This window comes from Ascaphus truei, chromosome 2 (assembly GCF_040206685.1).
Source record: "Ascaphus truei isolate aAscTru1 chromosome 2, aAscTru1.hap1, whole genome shotgun sequence".
Classification (NCBI taxonomy): Eukaryota; Metazoa; Chordata; class Amphibia; order Anura; family Ascaphidae; genus Ascaphus; species Ascaphus truei.
In genome coordinates this window covers 475,425,608-475,437,450 of record NC_134484.1, presented here as the reverse complement: position 1 = coordinate 475,437,450, position 11,843 = coordinate 475,425,608, and the positions used below count along the sequence as shown (strand labels likewise).

At 51.2% G+C, this 11,843-nt stretch overlaps 2 long non-coding RNA genes across 2 annotated transcripts; both read left to right on the top strand.

Annotated features, from left to right (window-relative positions):
• The first annotated feature begins 1,831 nt into the window (after positions 1 to 1,831).
• On the top strand, positions 1,832 to 4,199 carry LOC142488826 (uncharacterized). Its single transcript, XR_012799685.1, has 4 exons — positions 1,832 to 1,992; positions 2,229 to 2,272; positions 3,304 to 3,426; positions 3,787 to 4,199. It is a non-coding gene; the product is annotated as an uncharacterized LOC142488826 (long non-coding RNA).
• A 94-nt stretch (positions 4,200 to 4,293) lies between these two features.
• On the top strand, positions 4,294 to 9,886 carry LOC142488825 (uncharacterized). The gene is made up of 3 exons (XR_012799684.1): positions 4,294 to 4,680; positions 8,579 to 8,984; positions 9,513 to 9,886. It is a non-coding gene; the product is annotated as an uncharacterized LOC142488825 (long non-coding RNA).
• Positions 9,887 to 11,843: the final 1,957 nt, after the last annotated feature.

The following is an 11,843-nucleotide window of genomic DNA, read 5'->3' as shown; positions in this document are numbered from 1 at the left end:
TCTGTTCCCTCTGAGGCAACTCCTACGAGTGTGCCCCAGCTCTCTGCACAGATAACATCTAACCCCCTCCGTGCCATAAAACACAGTGTATTCTATGCCCTCGTAGGGCACCCTAAACGAACCCTCCACAGATTCATTGCTCCCTGGCAGCAGCAGTTGTACCTGCCGCCTAAATGAGAGTACATGCCTCAGCGCCCTATCTCTGCAGCCCAAAGATAATTTTATTATGGGGGACTTAATGTCTCCCAGGGCTTGCAGGTACGGCTTCATGAGGCAATCTGGGATGAAGGGGGGCACATTTGACAGAATGACCTTTGTGCCTAACCCCTCCATGGGTTCCATAGGGATGTATTTCCCCCCTACACTGATGCCTTTCTGCACCAGGTAGTGAGTGGCAGCCAGCGTACGAAGGAAGAAAATGCCCCTCCCATACATTTTGCTGGCCGCCACCACAGCAGAGGGACCCACCACATCAGCCACAGCCCTCACATATATCTCCATGTTTAGGCCAGGTGACATTGGGCACCTCACCCCATGCTTCCTGCTCAAACAGGGCGTGGCCCCAGCATTGTTGTTGCTGGGGTCAACACCTGCAACTGCCACATGCGCCCATGTTGGAACTGGGACTGCAGGGGTTACGCTGCTAACAGGTGCTGGGGGAGGCGTGGCCAGGGCACTGGAAGGACCAGGCCTAGGGCTGTGACTAAGAGTGTTGCTCCTAGGGGCCACAGTTTTTGGTGTTCTATATCCGGGCGTCGCCCCTGATGCCGCACTTGTCCTATTCCCCTTTCCAGGCATGATAACAAATAAGCCTTTAAGTCAGGGGAGGGTATTGCTTAGGGAGAGAGGTATTGAGAGAAAACTGTCTCTTTTTTAAGAAGAGATCTCTCTGCAAGGGGAAAAAAAACAGCAACTTTTAAAACCTGCTGCAGCTTTAAATATTTCCTTTTATTATTAACTCTCTCTCTCTGTTATAGTAAGCAAACACCACAATTTACAAGTCTGTATAGAAAAGACACAGAGCTCTCAATAGCAAGTGAGAAAAGGAATCAGGCTTAAGAAAAACAAAAGAGTGAAATTGGAAGTTTAAACAACCAGTAAAAACCTCCAGTAGTGAGGGAGGAGAGAGGGGGGGAGACTGCAGTTTTCCAGCCAGCTAAACTGCAGCTATGCTGGGTTAAATCACTGCAGCCCCTGGGTGAAAACCAAAAACGGTTTTTAAGCCTGAAAATGCACCCAAAACCCTCTATAAAACTCCCAGTATACTCACAGTATACTCCCCCACAGATCCAAGCCAAAATATAACAAATAAAGAAAGAATAAAGCTGATTCCTTACCAAATGCCTGGAGCTCTGTACACACACTTCTGAGTGGAAGCAGCAGCAGGTGATAGTGCTGAGGTGAGTGAAGCCGATAAACTGTGTCTTCTTCGATTGAGCAACCTAATTTCTCAATTACATGGTGTGGCGATTTTTCACTTCTCATTCACCACACCTGTGGCTACATTGAAAAATAGGTTGCCCTCTATTCTAGATAGACTGGGTAAAGAAAGCCTGAAGTTGTCCCTGGACAAATGTCGGTTCTGTCGCACGTCGGTCACCTACGTGGGCCACATAGTGTCTGCAGAAGGAGTGGCTACCGACCCCGCTAAGGTCAAAGCCGTTGTGAACTGGCCGAGACCAGACAACGTGATGGAACTGCGGTCCTTTCTGGGATTCTGTGGATACAACTGCCGCTTTCTAAACGGCTATACCCGCAAAGCCCCCCTCCCCCCCCCCTCCCTCTTATAATTAAAAAAAAAAAAAAAACATTTTCCCTGTTAACTATAACAACGATTCTGATGTCATCGTGTAGTATCTGTTCTGCGTTTTATCGTTCGACTGACGGTGTTCAGAAAAAGACTTACCGGGATGACCGTCTGTTGAGGAGCATTGCGTCGTGGACCAAGAGTTGCTGCTGGAGTTGGATTCGGAGGATGTGAAGACATCAAAAGTAAGAAGTACAGTGTCTGTTGCCCAATGACTGCAATAGTGGCAACCCATGCCCCTAAAGCAGCGGTGTGCAAACTGGGGGGTGGGAGATGTTTCTGGGTGGGTCGCAGAGGTCCATGTGTAGCTCCTCTTCGGTTTTGTCTGGGAGCATGGAGGACAGACATTTTGCGACATGATCTTCAATGTCAGTAATGTACTCTGGAATTGTAACGTTATTTGTTCGATCTCTGTTCTCAGAGTCTCCTTGTCGCTCGGGCACCTCCGTGATCGGTGTTTTGCAGGTAATCTGTTTTCTGTTCGTTTTTCCTGAGGGCTTTTATAGTGGTGTCCAACTTGGTTTGTAAGTCCCCAGTCCTGTCCCCTATTCTGTTTACAGTATATCCCTTCTAAGTTCTTGTATTTCGGCCTGCAAGAGGGATTTGAGATCATTATAAACCCTTGTGAAGTCACTCCTTATCTGTTTCTTTTCTGGCCTGTCTCTTCTCCCCCCTTGAGTCGGACCCGTGACTGGGGGCTGCCTCTCTCCCTGCACAGGCCATTTCAGTGCTTTGGAAGTCGTTCTTCAAATCGGAGGAATTTATTTATTTTTCTTTCGGGCTTGCGTTGTCATCCCTATGAGCTCAGGGGTCTGTTATGTTTTATTTTATGTATTTTATTATGGTTTTCTATTGTTTTGATTCACTTTTACTGCCGACGGGGAGCGGAGCTGTTGCAGCCATACTCATTGCCGTCGCGCATGTGCCCCTATGCCATATATATATATATTATATTTAATGGGCAAATTAGCTTTTAGCCAGATATGGGTATTTTGCTCATTGCTGTACTGTATGAAGGGGGTTGGGGGTGTTCAATGTTTTGATGTTTATTGGAGGTGGGTGAAGTGGTAGTTGCCCCAGGGTGGGTAGTGGGAGGGGGTCAACACTTTCATTACCATAACTGTTACTACTGCTAAGGTAATGGAGGGGCTAACCCCTCCCGCAACCTTCCCGGTAGGCCTAAGCACCCACCCTGGGGCAACTACCCGGTTCACTCTACCCCCAAGAAACCAGGTAGTCTGTCTTAACCCCTTCATTTCCTTAGCAGTTAGCCGCTAAGGTAATGAAGCTGCTTATTTTATTTTGAGAACATAGTATTGTAGCAGGGTGTCTCTGGTGCTGACTCGCATTGATTTTGGGCTCGGGGACATGACATCAGTGCGGTTCAGCTCCGGAGACCCCCTGCTACAATACTGTATTAAAGTAAAAGCCCCGCGATCCCGTTAGAGGAGCGCAGAGAGAGGGACTGATGTATGTGTCCGGTATTACCACTCCAGAGTGCGGTGGGCGGTAGCAGGGAGGAGACGCGATTGAGGAGAAGATGACTGCAGTCAGAGGACGGCCCACACTGGCGCCATAGACTGCGGCAGTGACCGGTTCCAGGGCCAGGAGATTTTGAGGTAAGAAGACAAGTGAACACTCTTGAATAACTTTTTCGCGGGTTTGGGTTTTTCCAGGTCTGAAAAGCTACAGCTGCCAATTACCAGGTGTCCAGTATTGAACCAGACTGTCCTGTACTTGGACACTGTCCAGTAAAAAAAAGGGCAGAGGATCCAAAATGGACCCGGAGCCCTCATAATGGCCGCCGGGCATCCGGAGTTTGCAGGGATTAGCTTTCTCCGCCCCTCCCCCTCACCACGAGGCAGCGTGGAGTTGCGCGCGCAGCAGCAGGGGGGGGGGGGGGGAGCAGGAGGGCGGGCTATTTAAAACCCGCAGCGCGAGGGAGAAGGCACTAATCCTGTTTTTCTTTCTCCCTGCAGGTACCTGTGAGCGCGACCGCAGCATGGATCCCAGCAGCACGAGGCCGACCAGCAGCATCCAGGCTCCTGCACCCGATCGCCGGACATCCCGTCCAACGGCCCCACGGAGGCAGTGGCCCGAGATTAAGCGCAACAGCAGCTACAGCCCTCTCCCAGCCGGGGAAGCAAGCAGGCTGCCAGGCAGGCCAGCTACGCCTCCCAGCTCCTCCCAGCTCCTCTCTCAGCCGGAGAGGAAGAGAAGCAGCCCGGCAGGCTGGCTCCGCCCCCCAGCCTCGCTCCGGTGCCTGCTCGCATTCAGCAGCACCCTGCCGCTCCGGCCCCGCACCCCCTGCTGCCATGACCCCCCCCCACCCCCCCTCCCTGCAAAAACGGCACCTCTTTCCCCCCTCCCCTCTCTTTCCCCAGCTTCCAACCTCCCTCCCCTGCAGCTTTGAGCCATGCTCCCACTGCTGGCCTGCCCCCCCCCTCCCGCTGCACAGCACATCCCACCCCCCCTGCTGACTGGACCCCCACCCCCATGGCTGGGCCGAGCCAACTCACCATCGCTGCAGTCATCCGCCGCGTTCCTGGCGTCTTACACCCACGCGCCGGCACATTACATGCACTACGCCCCTGCGCCGTATGCCTTTGCCCCCTACGCGCCATACCCACCGGCGCCGCCAGCACATGCACCCACACACCATGCCCCTGCGCCTTATGCACCTGCGCCGGCACCAGCCTTGGATACATCAACTGCAATCCCACTGCCCCAGGCTGTGGGGTGCCCCCCAGTGTCCCGGGCCCCTCCCCCAGTGGATGCAGGAAGCGTCGCCGATCCGGGGAGCAGCAACAGAAGTCGTGCAGCGGCCAAAAGACCCAGGACCGGTCACCCAGGTGCCCAAGCCGCAGGATCAGGTGAGCATGATAATGCAGCATTGGAAAGTAATGAGGATGATGGTGATGTTAGTGATGGGGGATCGGTTAGGTCAGGGTCGGACTGTGAGTCCCAGGGGTCAGACAGCGAGGATATTGAGAGCGCAGGAGCGAGCAGCGAGTCAGACGCAAGCAGCGGCGCAGACAGCGACGAGACCCCAGGGGTAAAGCGCTTAAGGAAACAAGTAGAGGCGTTGAGCAAGGCGGCAAAGCTGAGTAGGACAGAGAGGGGAAAACGCAAAGCCCTCCACCCAGAGCGGGGAGGATTCGTTTGCAGTCGAGACTAGCCCCCTGTACACACACCTGCCCAGGAGAACACAGAGAGACATATGTAACAGGAAGTATGTGGATATGTTTAAGCTGTCTGTAAAGGGGCGAGCAGAGAGGCAACGCGCGCGAGAGGCGGGCGGAAAAGGGCAGGTAGTGAGGAATAATGCGAACTGGATTATGGGTTTCATTGTGTTCGGGGACTGTTTCCTTTCAAAACATCCCAAGGAATTGCATAATGTGATGAAATACATGAGTGTGATACATAACATACATGACGAACACGAGGGGTCAGCGTGGCGGGATTATGACGAGCAGTTCAGGCATAGGTGGCAGGGGGATACACGGTTGAGTCTGGGGAAGATGGACATGGAATTGTGGATGAAGCTAGTGGGAAACACGACACAGGGGGGTAACGCGCCCTTTCGCAAGGGGCCGGGCGGTCGGCCCGGGAGTCATTCAGCAAGCAGGGGCAACAAAGGGGAGTGCTGGGCGTTTAACGATAAATACTGCAGACGGGGGGAGAGTTGCAAGTTTAAACGTGTGTAGCCAGTGCGGGGGTAGCCACCCCGTTAAGAAATGCTTCAAAGCCCGGGGCAACCGCAGCCAGGGGAGAGGAAGGGAGGCACCTAACACAGGCCCCAACACCGGTCAGCCTTAGCGGGCTGAGCTATTGGTTAAGGGGGTACCACGACCGGGAGAAAGCAAGGTTCCTGGAAGGGGGATTTAGAAAGGGGTTTCACATACCAGTGGGGGGGGGGGTGGTACAAACTAGGGGTGTTAGCCGGAACTTGAAATCCGCTGCAACACAGACACATAGTTAAAGGAAAAATAGAGAAAGAGATAAAATTGGGGCGTATGGAGGGCAGGTTCGCATCCCCCCCCCCCCCCCCTATCGCCCAGTTAATTATTTCCCCGCTGGGTGTAGTGCCAAAAAAGGACCCGGGCACATTCAGGCTAATACAACACCTGTCATACCCAAGGGGGGGGGCTGTGAATGATGCTATAGACCCGGAGCTATGCCGGGTACAATACCAATCATTTGTCACCGCCATAGGGATAGTTAAAACATGTGGGGAGGGAGCACTATTGGCAAAAATCGACATAGAATCAGCCTTCCGGTTGTTACCTTTGGCCCCCAGCAGCTTCAGATTCACAGGGTGCAAATTTGAGGGCGCGTATTACATCGATAAATGTCTCCCCATGGGTTTCATTTTGTCATCTACACTATTGATTATTTTTTCATTTTGTCATCTACACTATTGATTATTAAGGGACTGTGGCGCCTATGCAAATCATTTAAGTATACTGTCCCCATGGGTTGAGCCATTTCATGCGCCTACTTTGACTATGCACCAATGCAAGAAAGTACTAAAAGCCTCAGTCAGGCGGGGACTAGCACAGTTGCGCACTATCTGGATGACTTCCTGCTGGTGGGTCCCCCGGGTTCACTGCAGTGCAACAGTTTGCTGGAGAGTACTAAGGGGATCATGTGGGAATTGGGGGTTCCCATAGCAGAGGAGAAAACCGAGGGCCCGACAGAAATTCTGTCATTCCTCGGTATAGAGATTGACACGCTGGCGAGGGAATCCCGCTTACCCGCAGACAAGGTCAGGAAGCTTAGAATGAGCCTAGGTCAGGGAGGCCAGGAAGGTGACCCTGAAAGAAATGCAGTCACTGCTGGGTCTGCTAAACTTCACCTGCAGAGTAACCCCCATGGGCAGGATATTTAACCGCAGGTTGGAAAGGGCCACGGCGGGGGTAAAAAAGCCCCAACACCATATCCGAATCACCAAGGAGCTTAGGGCAGACCTGGAGGTATGGGGGTTTTTATCAGGGAGTTTAATGGGAGAAGGCTGTGGGTTACGGACAGCGAGACCAGCGTCGCCCTGCAATTATTCACTGACGCGTCAGGGGGGCACGGGTTCGGGGCATACTTTAGAGGGGAGTGGTGTGCTGGTCCATGGCCAGCTGACTGGGTGGAGACGGGGATAACTAAGAACATGGCTTTCCTGGAGTTGTTCCCCATTGTAGTAGCGGTAGAGCTATGGGCCAAGGAGTTGGCGAACAAGCATATAATATTCTGGTCAGACAATTTGGGGGTAGTGGAGGCAGTGAACGGCCTATCGGCTACATCACCACCAGTGATAAGGTCATTGCGCAGGCTGGTCCTGCAGTGCATGCTGGGGAACATAAACTTTAAGGCAAAGCACATCCCCGGGAAGCTTAATGTAATTGCAGACGCGCTATCGCGCTTTAACTGGCCTGCATTTAGGCGAGCAGCCCCAGACGCGCAGGCAAGAGGTTTGACCTGCCCATACTATCTATACCAGCTAGGGCAGAGGGAGTGATGGCTTTGGTGCAGCAATCGCTAGCCCCCTGCACCTGGAAGACGTACAACAACGCATGGCGGCAATGCCGCAGTTTCAGGAAGATCTCCAAGGGGAGTGTGGGAGAAGCAGGTGCAGCGCGGGAAGTCTGGCTGATTGGTCATTCTTTCATGTACTGGGCCTGGGAGCGGGCGACGAGTGCAGCAGGGAATCCCACTAGAGATCCTGAACATACGATGGCTGGGTAAGAGAGGAATGTGCTGGAGAGATTTGGTGCCGACCATCACAAGCGCGCCAGCAGTCTATGGCAGGAAGCCCCACGGGATAATGATCCACCTGGGAGGGAACGATATGATGGCCACCAAGTCTTTAGACTTAATCCTCCAGATACACGCCGACTGCGCCAGACTTAAAGCCCTCTGGAGTGAAGCAGGAGCTGAACCGCATTCATTTCGTTAACGGAGCCTGTAACTCGGGAAGCGGGGGTCCCCTGGACCTGCAATGAATGCGGCTCGGCTCCGGAGACCCCCGCTACCATACTGTATTACAATAAAAGTTCAGATAAAAAATAGAAGCCGGGCGATCGCCTGTTAGAGGCGCACAGGGAGAGTGACTGAATCACTCACGTTGCGTCTCTTACGGACTGGAGCCCCCGATAGGATTCACACAGCGCGGGTCCCATTCAGACGCAGGGACCCCAACTGTGTTAATCCTGATGGGTCATTAAATCTCCGTACGGAGAACAGAAACACAGATTAGAAAAGAAACCAGAGCAGAAGTGGTTTCGAGTGCAACCGATCCCAGGACTATAAATCCTTACGTGAGGTGCTGTCCCATATAAGACTAATGGCTGGGATAGGTGTAAACATTGGGTTTTACTGTATGTCGCCCCCTTCCCCCCCCCCCCAAAGTTACTTTGGAAACCGTTCTAGACTTTGCTAATCCAAACATTGGGGTTCTCTTTCTGGTCTTTACCGTTCTGTCTAATTATAATACGGTCGTCTCCTTTCCCAGCGGGTTCTGTGGCAGCGGGAGGCGGAGATGGGAATACGGCTATTAATGGTGTGGAGGAGGAATTCTTTTGAATGGAAACTGGGTATTTTTATAAAATGGGGCAAGTGACCCAACGGCAGGTTTGGTTTACTCCTAAGTGACACTTCACCGTTAACCTCTGCTGTCCTGGAGACCTTAATGCATTGAGTTTTCAGTGGAAGCTTCTGTTTAAGTTTGTAAATGTTCAGTTATCCCACCTTGTATCTGTGTCTTATCATCCTGTCTCCCAGCAGGAGGTCCTAGCGCCGTGTCCTTTCACCCACGGATGAATCCAGTGGAGGAGTCTTGGGCAGCTGTAATCGGCTTGGTTGAGGGATGTTTTGAAACTTTTTTTTTTTTTAATTATCCAAGGAGCTTCTCTAACCTGAGATATCAAAAGAGGGTTGTGTGTGTGTGGGAGTGAAGAGCTGCCACTTAGGGGGGATACCTGTGACTGTTGTCCTGGGCCTTGATGAAGGAAGGGGTCCTGGCTGACCACAGAAGTCTGGTCCCAACTTCCTGTCTGACAGGCCCCGAACCTGATGATTGAAATGGTCTCAGTTGGGCAAAGTAAGGTCCTCCTGACTGTAGCCCTACACCCTAGAATGGGACATGTGGTGGCCGCTGCTGGAATTCCCGCCGCCTGCTGACCCAAAGGTAAGTGTTAATTATTTTTATTATTATTATTACTGGGTAGGGGGTTAATTTTAAGGGGCTCTAATGTTGGTGGTGGTGGTGGGGGGGAGGTTATGGTAAGGGCTTGGGGTAGGGCGTTTAAGGACCTTACCTTAGCGGCAGGTTCCGGTGGCGGGGTGAGTCGCGGCAAAACGGCCGGGATCAAATGTCCTAGACCGCTACATGCCATCCTTTCTGCTCGGCAACTGCTGGGGCCCAGGTCGAGGCGTGGGTCCAAGAAATCCGGTTGGCGGGCAGACACCTGTTGTGTGGGTACTTGGCCCAGCCAACCACCTCAGGCTCCTCCTGGCCTCTGTACCAGGGACTTAGGATGGGGGGCTCCAGGCCTGGCAGGACTGGAAATTGGGCTTAACAGTCTCTACAGCAGCCCGTCCCTGGGCCCAAACGTATCCCATCATTCTGCCTCCATAACCTTTGCCACCCCCCATCGTGCCCTCAATTGGGGAGACAACAGAGAACTAATGATTGTGTTTTGTGTTTCCTCCCCAGTCTCCTGAGCCTCTCACATCCGGTGTATACAAACGGACTTCTCCTGTGTGACGCTGCACCTTGTAGGAACGTGTCGCCGGTCCTTCCAACAGAGAAGGGGTCAATGTGGGGATATTTATTTGGTTTGATATTGCACAGTTTGAGGGATGAGGAGAGATGACTAGGAGGGATTTGGGGGAGGGAGGGGGTGGGGGAGAAAAAAATTGTAGTCAATATTAATGGATGTATTTTTTGTTTTGTTTTTTTGCCCGGGGGACCGCGAATGTCTAGCTATGCCACTGCTGGGATGTGTTGGATGTTTTATTTGGTTTGATATCACAGTTTGCGTGTCAGACGGGGTTTCTGCAATGTTCTAGGGTTTTTCCTTTTAATATGGGTGCAGTCTTTGTATTTACATTTTTTTTGTTTTTTTTGTTCTGAATAAATGTCACTTTGTTACCTAAACTCGTGTTTGTCGTCTGGTTGCACAACTACTTTACAAAGAACAGAACAATGACCCGGGGACAGTGATTATCTCATGTCTCTTGGTGATGAGACAAAGATTTAAAACCTTTTTTTCTAAAGGGACAAGGAGCCTCCCTGCACTTTCCCAGGCAGAGATGGGTGTGCCTGGCATTGGGTACAGGATGCCCAGAGTTGTACAGTCCCTGATAAATCTGTGGGATCGGCGTGCTGTGGGAATTAGAATTACAAACCCTAAAGCCTCAATGTCTCCCTTCTCACCACACGTTCTCTCCATTGTCTGCCTTGTATTTACTTCCTACACATCACATTCTTGCTTCCACCCCCCCCCCTGCTGTCCCTCACCTCCAAGCTACCTCCCTCCTTTCCCACCCAGCACTAATTGTCACCAGGCCAACCCGAGCCAAACATTGATAGTTGGCGAAGAAGAAACAGGTGCGCAAATCACATCAGGACATGGAAGAGAAGTAAAATACCAAATAGTGCAATATTGTCAACCCCAACAATGAAATCAATGCTGATAGATCTATAGAATTTACACTCACGTGTGCCACGTGATAGTAAGGCGTTGTGGTTATTAGAAGTTACCAACTTTAGTTTCCAGATAGGTACTCCAGATCCATAGAGAAGATGCTGCCACAGGTAAGTGATGTGATTATATTCAGCTACCCTGACATTACCCTACCCTGACATACGTGGCATATCAGAATCTCAGTCGAAGACGGAATCTCTGATTTAACCATCAGAAGGGTAATGCAGGCACTCTGTAAGAAAAGTAACAAGATACTGATCAGCCGGTTCTCCATATCAAGAGGTCCCAGAGAAATCAGCAGCAGAGATTGGAGTGGAACAGGCCCACAAAGTAAAGTGCTTCCTTGATAGGAGATCATTTCTTCTCCTTCCAGCATTGGGTTTTTGCCCATCTCCGTGGACACTCCTTAATCTGGATTAAATATTGTGGACTGCAAGCTACATTTATGCATGGTTATTTCATTTATAGTCTCTGTATCTAGTCCGGACTTCTTTGACGCGTATGTATGATTTTAAACCTTTATCTGTAGATGAGGATTTGCTTCTCCATGTGGGAATCTCTCCTCCTCCTCCTCATATTCACTTATCTTATTTATATCCGTCTCCTTGTGCCACAGCAGTGCCCCGTGGGGATTGCCCCGCCCTCTGCTTCGGCATCCTCGTTGCCATGTGACGACATCATTCATGGCATCTCCGGTAGCCATGACGACCGTCTGCTAGCATCTGTGCCCAATACGTGGTGACAGTGATCAGCGTTCTGATGTAACGCAGGGCGACGTTGGCTCGAAGCTGCACACTGAGCTTGGCGGGGTAACTGGATGTGGTGTGTGGTGTGTGGTGTGTGGTGTGTGGTGTGTGGTGTGTGCGCACTGTAGCGCTCACCTTGACAAAGGCTGATCTACGCAGCTGAAACATTGGTTCTTTCTGGCACATTAATTAAACTATTTTTGATGAGCAAGTCTGTGTGCCTGTTTCACTCCAATCTCTACGTCTGAGCCATCTATGCTGAAGCTGGGACTGAGAGGGATATCCTGAAAACCTGACCTGTTGAGGGGATGGGGGTTCTTGGGGACTGGAGCTGAGAGCCCCTGGGTTAAGGGAAAAGAAAGATAATGGTGCTAAAATCCACCCTGTCAGGTGATGATCTGCACAGTTCCAACATTTACAAGACAAACTTTCCAAAAGGATCTAGAAATATTAACTTAGCTCTTACATGGCACTGACTTGTAATGGTCTGACTCTTTATATAATATATTTGCATATATTTGTATTTCCAGATGTGCTACTGTTTGTTTAGGATTTAGGCTTCTCTGAGAATCCCAGTACCTGGCTGTATTG